Here is a 20,819-nt window from a genome sequence, read left to right on the forward strand (position 1 = left end):
CAACTATTCTATAAGACGCCCCAGACTTAAAATTGAAGAGTGGATGTACACACCACCATCCAAGACATCCATATACAACTTTTAATGTTTATTTATGATTTTTGACAAACTTTTGCCCCAAAACTCAATAGTTTCCATCCAAAGCTAAATAGAAAAAAGTTCATAAGTCTAGGGTTAATCTTAAGAATTAGTAATAACGAGCATCTAACACCTATTTCATCAACATTTAACAATAAAACCTCAAATTCCCAATAAAATCGATGATTAATCACCCATTTAATGATTTAATTCCCAAATCCCAACAAAGGCATGCAATGGTTTCTATCAAGCTGGATGAACATAGACCATTAGAAACAATGTTCTATCATTTATAAACCATAGTTAATCCATCTAATCAAGGATTTAATGGCTATTCCCCATCTGGTCCAATTTTGAGGGTCATTAAAACATAAAGCCTAATTTAATACAAATTGTACGCGAACTTCCTTTATTTATACATTTATGCGTGTTTACTATATCTTAAACGAGTTTATACGTGGAATCGATATATTGAAATGATAGCTTAAAATAGTTTAGTAGCAATCCTTCCATAACTTCCACGTGCATGCTAGTTTCTAATGTTTTTAAAAGCACCAAGAACCAAGGTCCATCTTATATAAAAAAAACTAAACAAAAATTTTAAAGTAGAAAAAATTTGAAATTTTGAGTTTTTTTCTATTAAAAATATTATAAAAATAAGTTTTTATTTAGCAAAAACAGGTGCCAAAAAGGATAATTTCAATAAAAAAACAATTTTAGTAAAATGGAAGCTAGTATCAACTTTCAAGTGGGGTCCATGGACCCCCTTTATTACATTGTGGATCCCAATGGTGCAAACTAGTATTGTTAGATTTGATTCATGAAAAACCATTCACAACATTAAAAGAAGGTCATTTAATTTCACGTACATGCTAGTTTCTAATATTTTTTAAAGTAATAAAAATAGTGCAAACTAAGTTTTTTGATTCGTTTGTTCATGAAAAACCATTCATGACATTAAGAAAAAGTTTATTATGGAAAACGACACCAATAAATAATCAATACATGGGACGAATCACCTCGAAACTTATGGATGTATGAAAAGAAATGACATTTATGTTCAACATTTGGAATTGTTTTATGTAATTGTTAGAGAAATGTAAGTGTGTTATGTAGAATATCTTAACATTTAATGTAATTAAAATGTTGATAATATAAAAAATAACTATGCCGTTGTCGTTAACATGGAAATAATAATGCTTATATCTTATTGTTATAAAACAATTTAATTATCATAATAATATAGGATACAACAGAAAAATATTTTTTTTGCATCATCTTAATAGTCTTTACATGTGGATTCCGCATGACAATAAAAATATTTTAATATTTGATTTATGGTAATTTTTACCTATTTTGAGGGTTAATCAATTTATATAAACATCTTTTAATATCATATCATATCATTTGTTAAATAATTAAAAAACTTCATGTTTTGGAATAAAGGATAATTATAAAAATATGTAATCACACAATGTATGTGTTCTTTTTCTTTTGGTTTAGAACACAATTTTTTCCTAAAAACATTATATATTTTTCTACTTTTTTTATTTACCCTTTACATTTTTCAGTATATATATATATATATATATATATATATATATATATATATATATATATATATATATATATATATATATATATATATATATATATATATATATTCGATTTAGCCCTCTTATTTTCCAATTGTTCGCATTTAACCTCAATATTGTTTTAGTTACCCTAAAAAAAACTCTTGCATCTCTGTTTAAACCGGAAGATTACCAATAGACATGCTAAAATCGTAACATTGAAAAAAAAAATAACGGTTTTTATGTAATTAACCCTTATAATAACTTTTTGGTTATTTGTTTTTGTTAAATTGGTATTTTGATTTAAGTTTTACATTTAATATTAGTATTGTTAATCAACTTAGATATACATCTTTTAATTTAATTTTAAATGTAATTTGATTGATAATTTATTAGTTTTTATCATGATTATTATTTCAAACATAAATTATTGTTTTCAAAGTAATTTAACATTTTTTAAAAGTTTATGTTTATTATAAATGTTATTATATAGATTTAATTAATAAAAAATCTTTTTAAATAATTTTAATAATATAAAAGAATAGTTTTTTAAAAAATTTTAAATTTGGATATTTTTTAAGTTTAATTTGATCTTTTGATTTATATTTTGAATTTAATATCATATTTAAATTAATAAATAAAGTAAATTAGATTAATAATTACAAAACGGTATTATTTAAAAAAACTTCACATCCCACTTAAATTAATAATAAATTATATATATATATATATATATATATATATATATATATATATATATAAAAGTTTGAAAATTAAAAAATTAATGTATTAGTTAAAACACAAATTAAAAGGTTTGGAAAGTTTGATTAATGTACAAGCATGTCTAACAAACTTGTTACATGTCAATTAACTACTTAACATTTCTTATATATTAAATCCAGGCAGAACATGAAAGTTTAGTTAACTTCATTGAAATTACATTGTGCTACTCATTTAAATTAATCCAGTGTAACGAAAAGATAGTTCAAATCATTCATGTTTACTAGCCACAGAAAGGGTTGGACGGCCTAAGCGATCCAACTCTATAATTAATTGACCTTGATTTAAATAGTAAATAAATAAAAGACAAAAACAACATCACTCTAAAAAGATCTATGACCTAAGACCATATGAGAATTCTTGAAAAATTTGTGCCCAGTGCTCTTCAAAGTTCACACTGAAGCACCCATACCACCTACCCTAGTAGAGCCACACATGGGCAATACCTTTGTAAGGTTAGCAGCCTCGGCCATAACGATCTTCTCTGCTTGATTTATAGAGCTATTCTTCAAGTCCAACATCATCACCTTCAATTTCTCTAGTTGTTCTACTCCTAGATTCTCTATTGGAGAATCCCACCAAAAACTCTCCTGCCTAGCTTTCCTTATCGTATTAAGTTCTTCACTGTTTCGGCTTCTAATTGAGCAAGCAAGTTGGTTAGCTCCAGGTTGAGTTCTTGGGTCTTGGTATTGCGATAATGCTGCACAAGCTGAGATGTCGTTGCACTTGGTGGAAGATTTTGTTTCAGGTAGCGATCTATGATCGTTTGAACAGATGGATGCCCAAACGAGAACATCTTTTTAGTTGGAGAAAACGCAATAATTGCCATCTCCCACCCCACAAAGCGTGCACATCTCATTAGCCTTTTTAAAGACACCTGAATGTCTCTTTTGGAGAAAGCAACCAACAAGCTACTCATATTATTTATTCTTTTCATCTTGATCTTCTTTCGTCCTTTACTTGGTTAACACATTGTTGAGGATTTGATGAAGTTTTTTCAAGAGGCTAAAAATGTTAGCTTTTTGGATATATGTTTTCTAGTTTAACATTGAAAATCTATAGTGGACATTTAAAGGACTCATCTATTGGGTGCATTAATGGATTTTAATCTTTAAATGCAGAAAAAAAAAACAAAAATTTACAGCCTCAGAAAGTGTTGGGAATTAATGTTTTTCACATGTAACGGAAGTACTAAATGTTATTAGCATTAACAATATATATAGATATTGCTCCCAAAATAATTTGGTGGAAAAATCTATTAGAGTGCACTAGATGGAAATAAATTGAATAAGGAACAAATACTTTTGCCATGGTTTTATATAAATGCACATAAACTAATATTGAATAAATCTGTTTTATTTTAAGGTTTATGAAAAAGCTGTCGGGAGTTTAGCCATTGTTTAATTTTATATATACTACAATATATTTATAATATCCAATCTATGATCCTATGAAATCAAACAAAGACTTCGTATAGTGGATATAAAACAAGTCAACATAAAGTCCATGCAATTTGACATATGGGGCTTAAACACGCAGTAATTTTTTCGTCATATAAAATCAACGCACATAATTTTATACTTGGAATTTATGGAGGCAAAACTAATTGGAAAGTTTATATCATAATCGTCAATCTAATTTTTAGTGTCAACCACAACAAATAAAAGATATATATATATATATATATATATATATATATATATATATATATATATATATATATATATATATATATATATATATATATACGTAAATGTTCAAATAAGAACCACTAAATATTAAGAACCCTAATAACCACTAATTTTAACTAATCAATAAATATATATTTATCACTAGGTTATAACTCGTGGAAACCACGGGTGGTATGTTTATAATTATTATACACAAGAAAGAATATTGTTAATAACATTTAGAACATTTATATATATATATATATATATATATATATATATATATATATATATATATATATATATATATATATATATATATGTAAATGTTCAAATAAGAACCACTAAATATTAAGAACCCTAATAACCGTTAATTTTAACTAATCAATAAATGTATATTTATCACTATGTTATAACTCCTGGAAACCACGGATGGTATGTTTATAATTATTATACACAAGAAAGAATATTGTTAATAACATTTAGAACATTAAAGCATAACCAAGAGCCATCATTTTTCATAGGTCATGAAATAAACAATATTGTTACTTGAAAATCTTAATCATTAATCAAAGATTTGCAAAAAATTATTAATTTAGAAAGTTAAATGTTTTTATTTAGGTTAATACTTAAAAATCTGATTTTTTTTTTGTGTGTATTAAACAAAACTGTGATGAAGTTAAAAAATCTCACCTTTTACGTTTAGGTTAAAATTTAAAAATCTGATTTTTTTAAAATACCCATGGTTTCTAAAATACCAATGAAAAAAAAGGCCCAAAGATAACATTACCTCTGATCTTTAACACATGTAGGATAAAAAAACTACTAAGATTTACTAAATGTGTGTTGTTATTCATCGCATTTTGCCATGTACCAAATTATCATAAATTACAAATCTAAGTTATGATAACGTTCTTGCAACTCTTTATATTTGTATTGTGTAAGAAGCTATATATGAATGAATAATGCATGCATCAACTGTCTATGTTCACAAATTCAAATTCGCTTAGTTTATATGATGAATGAATGATGCAACTAAAATTGTTCCTCTTTAAGATATTAATAAAGCATATTTAAGTATGTTATCGACGATCTCTCAAAGTACCTGCATCACTACCCTAAATAGGAAATAACATTTTCATATATTTATGAAGAATTGTGTATTAATTATAATTGATAAAAATAAATAAATACATATTGATATACATGGAATCATGGTTGAAACCAACTAATGTGTAGGACATTTTTCTACACCAACTTACATCTTTGTTTACATTTTGCTCCATTTTATTTACATGTGCTCGTCACAGAGATAGACATGGGGAGTTTGAAAATACGGTGTCACAATTGGATAATATGTTATAAAAGTTAGCATATAAGTAAGAAAGATACCTTTAGTACAATGGATTTTCTCCAAAAAAAAATCTCCTCCTCTATAGGAGGTCCATCATCCATCTTTTTTGAAAAAGAATATATAATAACCTACAATTAACACTAAATACATACTAACAAATATCAATAAAATACCAACCTCCCAGCAAGTGAGCATGCTAAGGATGGCTTGATGATATTCCATCTTGGGTACTAAAAAATACCAATAACCCCAAGAAATACAAATAGATAGATTTTGAAGCAGTTATAGAAAGATACAATCCATGTAAATGTTTAAGAAACCCCAAAATCCTCAGAAATATGGCATACTCAGATCATACCAGGGCCAATGGTTTCCGGTTAAAATTCTGCCCTAAACCTAAAACACAAGATCTATATCTTAAAAATGGATCAGATTTCATCATTTACAGTTTCAAGACCCTAATAAAGCCTCTTCGTTTGTAGACGGAAAATTATAACAAAAATGTAGGTTGAGGGACGTTAAAGGCGCCACCACCATCTCTAAGAAGAGAGAGAAAGAGAGGCAGACTGGTTTTATCGTTGTCAAAAATTAGCTTAAGATGAAAGTATAATGTCATAATTGCATCTAGTCGTACACACTAATTAATGGTTCTCTTAGGCATTTTATCGAACACATGGCATCCAAAATAGATTTATCAAGAACTCAACAAATAATATATCCAAACAAACTGTTGTGAACTGTGCAATCAGAAGAGAATGAGAGAGAGAAAGGAGGGGTTTGCTCGTTACCTTTCGCAATTGTTTTCACACATTTATAATCTTAATAAGAGAATCATGATCATCTTTATGATTATGTGTTCATCTTCTTGATTTTGCCCATCAAGATTTAAATGCAATGTGATTTTTCTTTCCAATCTTTTCTGATGTTGTTTGAATCTTCCTTGATCTAGTGATATGAAGCTTCCAAATTCGAATCTAAAAATGCAGTAGTCTATTGATATGTATTCAAAAATGCATCGTTCAGTGTATATAAAATACACATGGAGTTTTCAATGGAATATATGTAGTTACCGATTTCAAATGAGAAGACTTGCTAATTTCTCATAGAATACATTGATTTGAATGGGTTGTTTCCTAAATAAATACAGGGCAACTGATATGATTCCCAAAACATCAGGTATTAAAATACTGATTAGAAAACGAAAATTATTTAGATTTCAATTTTGACTTTTTAGGTTATAGAGCGTTAATGATGCTTTGGGCAGGAAAGTAAAATTATAAAGGTCTAGAAAAACGCCACGTGGCAAAAGAATGGTGTAAAAACATGCCATGTGGCACCTTAGAGAGGTTTTTATTAGGAAGAGAGATTTCTGAAAAGATGAATGACATTATTGTAGATAAAGATAATTCGTAGCCTAGTTTTATAAACAAATATATCAGATCTAACACACCCTTCATGTTTTTTTTCGTAAGGTGCAATCTGAAATTCTCTCTTTCCCCCTCCTTTTACCACCTACAACCACCTTCCACACCTGTCATCGCCACTACCGGCGAGACCATCACCACTGTTGTCATTCTTGCTTATGTGTTCTACTATCACTCCCGCTTGTCCATTCGGTGTGTCCAAATTCGAAACCATCAGCGTTGTTCTCTCCCGCCTCCTAATTTGTCTCCACTGCCAGCACCACCGCATTCCGCCACCGGAAACCTAAACAGAGCTCAAATGGAAGCCATGTGTTTCACTCCTTATGTCAAAATCCCTAACAATGATGTCATATTGCAAAATGTCAACACAGCCAAGAGAAGGAGACCTTCCGTCTCCACTACCATTTCGAAATCAAAGGCGGATATCGATTTGTTAACAATAGAGGCTAGGTCAATGATTGCGGTGTTGTGGACCAGAGAACAACCACCGCCGGTGCTTCGAGTGTCTCTGTCTTCATTGCAGTACGAATATGTCCAGTTGGACGTTGTTGTGAACCATAAGGTGGAGGAAGGTAATGGTGCTTTGAGTTAAATGGAGTATTTGACGAATATTTTGTCTTCAAATCGATTTTACGAGTTGCAATTAAATCTCTGTTATCGCACGTCCCTAAGCTTTCAGAACGGTTACGTGTCAACATTTGGCTTAAACGAGAAGATCTTCAACATGTAAGCACACATATAAACACGATTTCACACATATTTCAATTCAAATTAGTCATAATAAACTTTCACAAACACCAAGATGTTCCTATTTATGCTATTCATCTTTGTTTCTGTTATGTTTCATGTTATTTATATTGAAAATTTCTATTTTAGCATAGTAAATCATGATTTATGTTGTTCATCAGCCAAATGTTTCGTGGAGCATACAACATGATGGCAAAACTCCCAAAAGAACAATTATCACATGGAGTTATCTCTTCATCAACAGGAAATTTTGCTCAAGGTGTTGCATTAGCAGCCAAAACACTTGGTTGTGATGCTGTGATTGTTATGCTAGTTACCATACGTCGAATCAAGGTTTGATTATGTTGTAATTTGCCAATGTTTGCTTGATTTTTTCAATCTATACTGATTCCACCATTGTTGAATGTTTGCCTAACACCAAATTTGCATATGTTTTTCTCTGATCTTCAGTGAAACCACCGGATCTTCCGCCTCCGTCGCTTTCTATCGCATCAATCTCTTCTTCTTTGATATCCGACAAAACATCTCCACTTGATATATTTCAGGTTAGATCTATGTTGCCCTCCTCGGTTCCAACGAGCATTATCGATCGATGCTACTTTATTGACGATGATGGTTTTAGATATGAATTGTTTCGGTAAAGATCTACATTCTCTGACGGTAGATCTAAGATCTCTGGTATGTCAATTTTTATATTGGTTTTTGTTATTAAGCTGTGAATTTAAGGTTTTAACCTCTATTAAAATCATGATAAAATTATCAATGATAATATAGTGATATATGTTCCAGAAAAAATAAGCAAAGAAATATAAGACACAAAAATGCATTGTATCCGCCTTAGCTCTTGGCGGCGTAATAAAAATGAAAATGCGATGTCCTTTTTTTCTTCTACTTGACGTATCTATTCCAATGCCCACACACATGACCTAATGGGCTTAATATTGGACATCTCTAATTCATTATTGGCTGCTGAAAAATCATAAATGGGTTGTTGGATTAAAACTTTGGGTTGCTAGCAAATATAATTGATTTTCTAAAAAAAGTGTATTTGTTTATTTATTTGTTTTAACTATGAACTGTAATGTTTTAATGTTTCAGTTATTGTTTAATTCTATTAAAGTTACTTTTAATTGTTATTAATAAGAAATTTAAACTTTTAAGCCATAAATGCATAATTTGTTATAAGTTTCAAATTATGAATCCAAGTTTCTTTTCTTATTTGTTATAATATTTTAATAGAATTGTTGCTCATAATTTAGGTTTTTTAGTTGTTATGTTGTGAATTGTATTTATAATATATTATTTTGTAGATGTTTTCTCAAATAATATGAATTTAGGTTTTTTTAAGTTGTGAATTGTGATGTTTTAAGGTTTCATAAATTATTTAGTTATGTTAATGTTAGTTTTAACTATTATTAATAAAAAAGTATAAGTTTTATGTTGTCAATACATGACTTTTTTTAATTAATTTTAATCTAAGAATATATTATTTTTAATAAGTTTTAAGTTGTTTTTTAAAATTGATCATCTGGATATCTTTTTATAGAGCATACAAGGTGTTTGATTAAATTGTGAATAAGAGTCTTGTAATGCTTTATTAAACTGTGAATTCTAATCTTTTTATCCAGATTTGAATTTTATACCTATAAAATAGTTGTGAATGTAGTGTATTAAAGTGTGAATATGTGTTTTTATGCATTAATTTGTGAATATGTAAGTTAAGTTGTGAATGTGTTTTTTAGTTCACTAAGTTGTGAATTAGTGTCTGAAATATTGACTTAAGTTAAGAATTAGTGTCTGAAATATTAAATTAATTTGTGAATTAATGTCTAAAATAATGAAGTAAACTGTCAATTTTGTTTTTTTTATTTAATCCTTATCTGATTTTTTAGGGAATAATGTTGGTGGTGTTGACATTGATGCTTTATGGTGGCGATGGTTGATGGCAACGAATGGTAGTTGACAGTGTTAATGGTGGTGATGGTGGTAGAGTAATGATATATTCTATTTCTCAATCATCTTCGTTGATTTCAAATAAGTTATCCTCTTTTATGATTCATGTATATATTTTTCTTTTGATGTTTGCTTATGAAGTACGGGATAACCTATGTATGTATTAAAATATAAATGAGTTTTTTATACACTAAAATAGGAGATTACTTGTAAATAAGTTGTGAATGTATTGTATTAAACTATGAATTTGTTGTGTTAAGCTGTAAATTTTTTCACAGCTTAGTATAGCAATTTCACAATTTAATAGATAAAAATGACTCTAGATATGAACATATAATTGTTAGTATTAAGTTAAATATATATATATATATATATATATATATATATATATATATATATATATATAGTCGTGTATACATATATTTTGTGTATTAAAGTATGAATTACTACATTAAGTTGTGAATTTTATGTATTAAACTATGAAATGATTGTATTAAGTTGTGAATTGGCTTTATTAAGATTTGAAATTTTTATGAATTTTGATTTTGCTTCTGAAATATGAGAAGAAAGAATCATTATATATATATATATATATATATATATATATATATATATATATATATATATATATATATAATTTTCTCTAATTTTAACAAAATTATATTAAATTTAAATTGTGAATATTATGTAAATTAAATTTTGAAAAAACACCAACCTCTAGATCTAAATGTGTAAATGTATGTTTTAAGTTAAGAATATGATATTTTTATGTATTAGAGTTTTAATTTTTTATATTAAGATTAAAATTTTATATATTAAATGATAATTGAGTATATTAAATTGTGAATTGACTGCATGTTGCTGTGATTTTTTATATAACTTCTGTAATAAAATATGAATGATTTATGTAAAAAATTTGTATTAATTTCTTGTGAATTTATTTATTTTTATTGTTGTATAAGTATGTAAAAATGCCTTAGTTTTTATAATTATTTTGCATTAAATTCAAAATGGATGAATAAATCACTTTATTAAATTATGAATGTAGTATTTAACATGTCATTGTGTGACTTTATATACAGATCTCATTTGGAAGAAAGAATTGTTGCAATGTTGGCACACATGTTTGGTGGCGGCATGTGGTGGTGGTAAAGTTTGGGTTTGATTTCAATGAATTTGAGAATTAATGTAAAATAAGTTCTGTTAAGTTGTGAATTTTAAGTATTAAACTGTAAATGGACTGTATAAAGTTGTATTTTATAAAAGTTTTGTGTTCAAATATAAATGAATGCATGCATGAAAATATTAGACTAAAAAAATTACGATTTTGCCATTTTCTTACCAAAAAGACAAAAATCAAGATTTTAACATACTTGATAATATTTACAATGTATGTATTTAGTTATTAAATGAGGTTCTTAAGGTTCTTAATCTTTTGTGGTTCTCATTTGAACCACTCCCTATATATATATATATATATATATATATATATATATATATATATATATATATATATATATATATATATATATATATATATATAGGTAGGTAGGTAGGTAGGTAGGTTGGTTCCGTTGAAATTAAAAATAAAATAGAGATCTTGAGATTTAACCTCAACCACATATTTCACATCTGCCGCTCTAACCCTTCGGCGTAGCGCGACAGGCCTGGTATAATTCTAAATGATTATTCAGTGCCACCCTTTCCTTTCTCCTCTGCCTACATCCCCACCACCAAAACCGTCACCGCCACCACCATTACCACCACCTCTGACACCAGCCGACCCCACCACTGTCACCACCGTTACTTATACAACCGCCACCTCTGTCACCACACCTCTTCTGCCACCTTTCATAATCATTTATGATTACTCCATTTGTGAACATACATATATGTATAATCATTTATGATTAACCATATACGTATAAAAATGTAATCATTTATGATTAGGCATACGCTGTTGCTGCATATAATCATTTATGATTACGCATATGTCGTTGCTGCAGGTACGTTGGAGCATTAGAGCGGCAAATGAGAAATATGTGGCTGAGGTTGAATCTCAAGATCTCTACTTTTTTTTAATCTCAAGTGAACAGTCCCTTATATATATATATATATATATATATATATATATATATATATATATATATATATATATATATATATATATATAATCAAGATCAAATAATAAGGAAAATTTTGGTAGAAACACTACAAGAAAAACGCGATTTTGCTAGGGAAGATCGCTGTGGAACGTATTTTCGTTGTTAATCTGCAATGGATCGTGTTATGGAATGTCGTCCCATAGCAATGTTGCTACCACATTGTTTACGGATTTTATTTCTGGTAGCGAGAGTGGGAGTTGCTAGGGAAAATGCTATCGATAGTTCTATGGAACAAAAATTCATAGCAATTTTCCAACGATTGTTACCAAATCACTTTCCGTTGTACTGCTGCTATAGAATTCATCATCGTGGTTACTATGCAACGGAGTTTGTGACGGAAACCAATTCCATAGTTGAATTGCTATGGAAGTACCATTCGTAGGTATTTGTTAGGGAATTCTGCTAGGGAATATGATTTCCTATGCTTGTTTTGCTATGGAACAAAACACATAGCTAATTTGTGACAGCATTTATTGGGATGTTGTATGCTTAATTAATTTTGTTATACTATGGATGAATTATTATTATGATCAATGGAATTTGTAAGATATGGTTTGAATGAAATATTTTTGAATTGGTAATATGTGGCATAAACTAATGGCTAAAAAATGTAAAAATGAATTATAAAGTAGATATTGCTAGCAAACGGACTTGAACTTAAGCTTATGCTAGAAAAGGGCGCGGTTAAGCCAGTTGTGCTAATCAAGTTGTGTATAATTTCTTAAAAACATAGTATATAATGAATAACTAACAATGAATTCATTACGAACTTATTTTTAATTACATTAACCGGGCATGTTAAAGTATATAATCTATGTAGATTTTTTTTCCTTAATAACGAATTCATTACAAACTTATTTTTAATTACATTAAGTATACTTCATCACAAAAATAACATGGGCTTTACATATACTTCAACCAAAATAAAACTATAATAGTACTATACAACTTCATATACAATAATACAATAAGAACAATAATATTCAATGTCCAATCTATTATCAACCATTAATATTTTTAAGAAATATACAAAACCTACCATACTCTACATACCAACGACAAACCGTGCAATATCTTTGTCGATCCTCATCCTATTCATGGCCTATTTCAAATGCACCTTTAACAGAATGTCGTGGGTCTTCACATTGGAATGTGATGTTATTCGTTGTAAGTCTATGAACAACATCAACAGCCCGCAACAACTCTTTGGCACTATCAACAACACCCGTGTACTCCCCATCATCCGGAACTACCCAGCCAAAATAGGTATCAAGTAATTGTAAACCTACACATTAAAATATCCATCAATTAATCCAATATATCCTTTTCAATACAACAATAAATATTATACAACACAACACAGCTAAATACTAACCCCAAACTACAAACATGCCTTTAATTAACTATATATAAGTTAATTTACATATATACCATATATACATACCTTCATCACATTGATGAGGCCGTATTGAAATGTAGATCATTCCAAGCAAATAAATTGCCTCAAGATGATCTTCATTTGCTGCTTGTCTCAACAATGGCAATCCTAAATCAAAATGGCCATAATAGATGCACTCTTCCTGTTGACAGAATAACAATATCAATATATAACATCAACGACACAAAATATTAATAAATGGTATAGATTTCATATAATTAATGAAATTACATATACAATACCCTGTCTGAACATGGCTTCAATGTTATTATGCAATGCACATGTGCGTATAAATGAATTAGCATTCATATTTTTAGGACCCATTTCAATCATGCCAATGCATGATGTTCTGAACACTTAAGGGTCACCCCCTGCTTCATACATCTTCTTTGAACTTCAAAAATATAAATACACTGTAAATAACAAATAAAGAAAGTTGTATTTCATCAAATATACATTCATTAGTTGATGTTTATTGAGAATTACCAAAGTCTCGCAGAGACGATGACTTTCGCAGATTCTGACCCTAATACTACAAATATCCAACTCAAAATCTCTAATGGAGATCATCTAACGAACGGAAACTTCTAGTAATCGACATTCTACTAACAAAATAGACATTGGAGTAGTTGATTTCGATTTCTTTTTAAAATATAAGCGTAACTTTGAAAAACAGTGTAACAAGGTATGGAAAAAAATTACTTACTTTATGTTGATCTGGTCGCGAGGTGTACAAGAGTGTCTATTATCGGAGAAAATCGATTTTAAGAACGATTACCCTACGAAAATTTGGGGGTTTTAGTGTTTCTGTAGAGATTTATCGTCTGGAATAGTTGAGACGTTCTCAATGGTTGAAGAACTGATAACGCCGGTGTGACGTTAGAGGTATGATGGCGCCTCAACTCTTTAGAGTGCAAAAAGACCAAAGTGCCCTTGAAATCATTTCAGATATGTGAATATTGAGGATATTTGTGTCAAAACACATTATTCAAATATTATAATCTTTTGTAGGTAACAGTGGAATTTTGATTGTTGAAATGGAAAAGACAAAAATAACATATATATCATAATCTCTAATGTAATACATTAGTGTGTGTGTGTGTGTCTATATATATATATATATATATATATATATATATATATATATATAAGCACAAAAGAGTTAGCAATAGAAACTTTTTGGGCATTAAGATTTTTGCCACATTTTTTTGGTAACTTTGACACTTTTGGCCATTGGAAACAAAACTTTTACATTTTGGTAAAAAAACACAATAAAAACTTTAGATTTTTGCCACAATTTTTTAGCCAGTTTGACACTTTTAGTCTTTATTATAAAAAATATACATTTGGCACAATATACACGAAAAATATTTAGGTTTTTTCCACAATTCTTTAGCCACTTTGACACTCTTGGGCTTTACAATCAATAGTTTTACATTTTGACATAAAAAACACAAAAAAAACATCCCGGGCGAAGCCCGGGCTTTCTTCCTAGTTTACATTTATGTATTGATATTAAACCAAATTACAAATTAACTTCATCTCAAAAAACATTAAACACAAAAACATATAGTCATTATCTTCTTCCTCCTCTTCTTCTTCATTGTTCGATGTACTATACTCATAACTACCCTCGCTGTCAGGAATACCATCATTGTCGTCCTCATGAATTTCACCTTCTTCATCAGTATTATTTTCATTATCTGAACCGTTGCTTGACATTTCGTGATAATCATCATAATTGTCTGTATCGGCTAGACTTGGTATAATGATTTCATTTGATTCAACTTCATCTTCTTGGAAAGCAACGTCTTTCTGAGGATGATTTTCATCGGTCTAACCATGAGGTTTAACTTTAAATACAACCCACCAGTTCGAGTTGTTTGTTTTCGAACTTGGGTAAGGAATGTGACATACTTGAGTGGCTTACATGGCTAAAACAAATGGCTCGAACTTATTGTATTTTCTTTTGACGTTTATCTCGACCAAGTTATATTGTTTGTGAACCTTAACTCCTATGTTAGGTGTTGGATCGTACCAATAACATTTGAACAAAACTATGGTTTTAATTGGGTAACCAGGGTACTCGACTTCTAAAATTTCCTCTACCTTACCATAATAATCACCTCCTTGGCTACTAACACACAATCCACTATTGGTTATTGATTTGTTCGGACTATGAGCTTCTGTGTGAAACTTGTAACCATTGACAACGTATACACTATATAATTTCACTTTTTTGAATGGCATTTTGGATATGTCAGATATAGACTTGTTGTTTATCGGGATCTTACGTGCCTATATGAATAATGGTAAAACACTTAAATAGAGTTAATTATAACCATAACAAAAAATAATAAATTTTAAAAAATACAAAAATAACACCCACATAGTTTTGAAACCATAATGCAAAGTTCTTCTCAACTTCAGTTGCAAGGACCTGCTCATCCATATCCCCCATAAGTTCATTCAAATGTTCTTCCGATATTATGTATCACCATTTCAATAACATTTTAAAGTTACTATGAATGTAATAAACAAAATTATGCATGTAAATGTTATTCAATCATAGGAATTACACAACAAATGATTATTATAATTAAAAGTGATGCATATGTTACGTACAAACTTGATGTAATGCTTGATCTTATCTTCTTTAAGGAGTATGTAAGTTTGGGCAGCATGCACTTCCTCATTAGACATCATTCTATTCGTGAATCTTCCATAATGACACCCAGGATATGAAAATATATCTAACATGTCGTTGTTAGCATCCGCTTTCTCATCTTCTCCTCCATCATCATTTCGAGGCAACTTTTTATTACGTGTGGGGACACCAGTCTCGAAATAATGAGAGCAAAATATTGATGCTTCACGTAGCAAGTACGTGTTAACAACGGACCCTTCCACTCGAGCTTTATTTTTCACATCTTTTTTCAACTGATTTAGATATGTATAGTGAAGATTGTTCAAATTAGCTTACAAAAATAGCAACATACACTATGATGTACCATACAAACCTTTCAAATGGATACATCCACCGATATTGGACAGGACCGACTATCTTCGCTTCGTATGGAAAATGTACTGGTAAATGTTCCATGGAGTTAAAAATATCAAGGACAAAGATGGTCTCTAATTTACATAATATTATTTGGATCTCGGTTTCAATCCTTTCCATGTCTTTTTTTTTGTGATTGATGTTGTTGTTAATGTTTTGAAGAAAATACTCAACTCTGTTAATGCTTCCCACACTTGTTTTGGCAACATCTCATGAATTGCAATTAGCATTAATCTTTGCATAAAAACATGACAATCGTGGCTTTTCATTCCGAACAGTCTACACCCTGTTAAATCAACACACCTCCCCAAATTAGAAACATAACCATCGGGGAAACGCAATTTTTCCACCCATTGGCATATGACTTTCTTTTGATTCTTGTCCAGAGTGTAGTATGCTCTTTCATTATCTTTGACTCGTTTTCTCTTCCTACAATAGAGCTTCAGATCTCTTATGGCTGTTACATTGTCCTTCGTCTTCCTTTTGACATCTATTACAGTGTAAAAAAAGTTTTCAAATACATTTTTAACAATATGCATAACATCAAAATTATGTCTAATGAGGTTTGTTTTCCAATATGGTAAATCTCAAAATATGCTTTTCTTTTTCCAACCATGATTGCCACATCTTTTGTTTACATCATCAGCATTTAGTTCAGTCACTTTTACCAAACCTAATTGTTCAATCTCCCTTAAAGTTTGTTCACCATTCTTACTTGGAGGAGGACCTTCTATCACTTCGAGATTCTTCTTGAACTTATTTTTATCCTTTCTATATGGGTGATTTACCTGTAGAAATCTTTTATGGCAATCAAAACATGACATCTTATTGCCATTCTTTAGTCTGAATGCTTCTGTATGCTTCCCACAATGTGGACATGCTAGCTTACCTGCTGTAGAGAAGGTGTATTTTGGAAAACGACACTAATACATAATCAATACATGGGATGATCATCTCGAAACTTACGAATGTATGAAAAGAAATGACACTTATGTTCAACATCTTATATGTGTAATTGTTTTATCTAATTGTAAGAGAAATGTATGCGTGTTGTGTATAATATCTTAATGTTTAATGTAACTAGAATGTTGACATATAAAATGTAACTATACCATTGTCGTTAACATTGAAATAATAATGCTTATATCATATTGTTATAAACCAATTTAATTATATTAATAACATATGATACAATAAATAAATATTTTTGTTGCATCATCTTGATAGTCTCTACCCATGGGGTCCACAGGACAATAAAAAAATATTTTAATATTTGATTTATTGTAATTTTTAACTATTTGAGGGTTAATCAATTTATATAAACATCTTTTTAAGATCATATCATATCAATTGTTAAATAATTAAAAATGGTTCATATTTTGGTATAAATATTAGTTATATAAAGATGTAATTACAAAAATACCCTATATGTTTTTCTTTTTTACTTTCGGTTTAGAACTCAATTTTTTCCCTAAGAACACATTATATTTTCCTAATTTTTTTATTTGGCCTTTACATTTTTTCAATATTTTCATCTGACCTTTATGTTATATATATATATATATATATATATATATATATATATATATATATATATATATATATATATATATATATATATATATATATTCGATTTAGCCCATTCATTTTCCACTTTTTCGTATTTAACCTTAGTTTTATTTTAGTTTCACTAAACAAAACTCTTGCATCTTTGTTTAAACCAAAAGATTACCAAAAACACATGTTAAAATAGCCACACTGAAAAAAATGTAAGGGTTTTTATGTAATTAACCCTTATAATAACTTTTTGGTTATTTATTTTTGTTAAATTGGTATTTTAATTTAAGTTTTACATTCAATATTATTATTGTCAATCAACTTAGATATACATCTTTCAATTTAATTTTAAATGTAATGTGATTGATAATTTTTTAGTTTTTATCATGAGTATTATTTCAAACATAAATTATTGTTTTCAAAGTAATTCAACATTTTTTAAAAGTTTATGTTTATTATGAATATTATTATAGAGTTTTAATTAATAAAAAACATGTTTAAATAATTTTAATAATATAAAAGAATAGTTTTTGGTCAAAATCTTGAAATTTGGATATTTTTTTAAGTTTAATTTGATTTTTTGATTTATACTTTGAATTTACTACCATATTTAAATTAATAAATAGAGTATATTAGATTTATAATTATAAAATATTATTTAAAAGTACTTCACATCCCACTTAAATTATTTTGAAAATTGAAAAATTAATGTATTAATTAAAACACAAGTTGAAAGGTTTTGAAAGTTTGTTATATCAAATGACTTTTAGTATAACATATATATATATATATATATATATATATATATATATATATATATATATATATATATATATATATATTTCCAAAGTGTGTTTTATGTGTTTTACTTTCCAAATAATCTTCACTTAAGACTTTGATGTACAAGCATGTCTAACAAACTTATTGTCAGTTAACTACTAAACATTTCTTATATTAAATCCAGGTAGAACAGGAAAGTTTAGTTAACGTCGTAGAAATTATTACACTGTGCTACTCATTTAAATTAATCCAATATAACAGAAAGATAGTTCAAATCATGCATGTTTAGTAGCTACAGAAAGGATTGCATGGCCTAAGCGATCCAACTCTATAATTAACTAGGTGTAAGACCCATGTATTACATAAGTTCATTTTAAAGAAAAAAATATGAAATTCTAAACATGTCAGAAGTTTGAATTTATAAGAAAAAATAGAAAAATATTGAATTATTAAAATTAGATTGTTTATTTTTCTTTTAAATTAAACAAATAATTTAGATAAATAAACAAAGGAAACTAATGAAACTTTAATTTAGAAAATTTGAAATTAGAAAAGAATTCAATTAATGAAATTGATATGTATTTATTATTACATTGATTGCGATTATTAAATTTAAATATTATGGGGAAATTAATAAAATGAAAAAAAAAACCACAAATGCCATGTGGAAAAATATTAATTGAAAATTACAACAAAATGACATGTGGCCAAATCAATGAGAGTATGACATGTGACAAAAAGTTATTTATTTATTAGAGAGGATTGACCTTGATTAAAATAGTAAATAAATAAAAGACAAAAACAACCTCACTCTAAAAAGATCTACAAGCTAAGACCATATGAGGATTTTTGAAAAATCTGTGCCCAGTGCCCTTCAAAGTTCACACCGAAGGACCCATACCACCTAACCATGTAGAGCCACACATGCACAATACCTCTGTAAGGTTAGCAGCCTCCGCCATAACGATCTTCTCTGCTTGATTTATAGAGTTATTCTTCAAGTTCAACATCATCTCCTTCAATTTCTCTAGTTGTTCTACTCCTAGATTCTCTATTGGAGAATCCTACCAAAAACTCTCCTGCCTAGCTTTCCTTATCATATTAAGTTCTTCACTGGTCTTTTTTTCAGCTTCCAACTGAGCAAGCAAGTTGGTTAGCTGCAGGTTGAGTTCTTGGGTCTTGGTATTGCAATAACGCTGCTCAAGTTGAGATGTCCTTGCACTTGGAGGAAGATTTTGTTTCAAGTAGCGATCTATGATCGTTTGAACAGACGGATGGCCAAAAACTCTCCTGCGTAGCTTTCCTTATCATATTAAGTTCTTCACTGGCCTTTTTTTCAGCTTCCAATTGAGCAAGCAAGTTGGTTAGCTGCAGGTTGAGTTCTTGGGTCTTGGTATTGCGATAATGTTGCTCAAGTTGAGATGTCCTTGCACTTGGAGGAAGATTTTGTTTCAAGTAGCGATCAATGATCGTTTGAACAGATGGATGGCCAAACAAGAACACCTTTTTAGTTGGAGAAAACACAATAATTTCCATCTCCACCCCACAAAGCGTACACATCTCACTAGCCTTTTTAAAGAGACCTGAATGACTCTTGGAGAAAGCAACCAACAAGCTGCTCATATTATTTATTCTTTTCGTCTCGATCTTCTTTCGTCCTTTGCTTGGTCGATGCATTGTTGAGGATTTGATGAAGTTTTTTCAAGAGGCTAACAAATGTTAGCTTTTTGGATATATATATTTTCTGGTTTAACATTGAAAACCTATAGTGGACATTTAAAGGACTCGTCCATTGGGTGCATTAATGGATTTTAATCTTTAAATACAGAAAAAATATATTTTACAGCCTCAGAAAGTGTTAAGAATTTATATTTTTCACATGTAACGGAAGTACTAAATGTTATTAACATTAAGAATATATAGATATTGCTCCCTAAATAATTTGGTGGAAAAATCTTTTAGAGTGCATTAGATGGAAATAAATTGAATAAGGAACAAATACTTTTGCCATGGTTTTATATAAATGTACATAAACTAATATTGAGGATTTGATGAAGTTTTTTCAAGAGGCTAACAAATGTTAGCTTTTTGGATATATGTTTTGTGGTTTAACATTGAAAATCTATAGTGGACATTTAAAGGACTCATCCATTGGGTGCATTAATGGATTTTAATCTTTAAATACATAAAAAATATATTTTACAGCCTCAGAAAGTGTTGGGAATTAATATTTTTCAC

General features: G+C 28.9%; 1 pseudogene; it reads right to left on the minus strand.

Moving 5' to 3' along the window:
* Positions 1 to 19,781: 19,781 nt before the first annotated feature.
* LOC145089996 (agamous-like MADS-box protein AGL62 pseudogene) lies at positions 19,782 to 20,258 on the minus strand (annotated as a pseudogene).
* Between the last annotated feature and the right edge of the window lie 561 nt (positions 20,259 to 20,819).

The sequence above is a fragment of the Lactuca serriola genome, chromosome 2 (assembly GCF_051521515.1).
Source record: "Lactuca serriola cultivar US96UC23 chromosome 2, Lser_US96UC23_V15, whole genome shotgun sequence".
Lineage (NCBI taxonomy): Eukaryota > Viridiplantae > Streptophyta > Magnoliopsida > Asterales > Asteraceae > Lactuca > Lactuca serriola.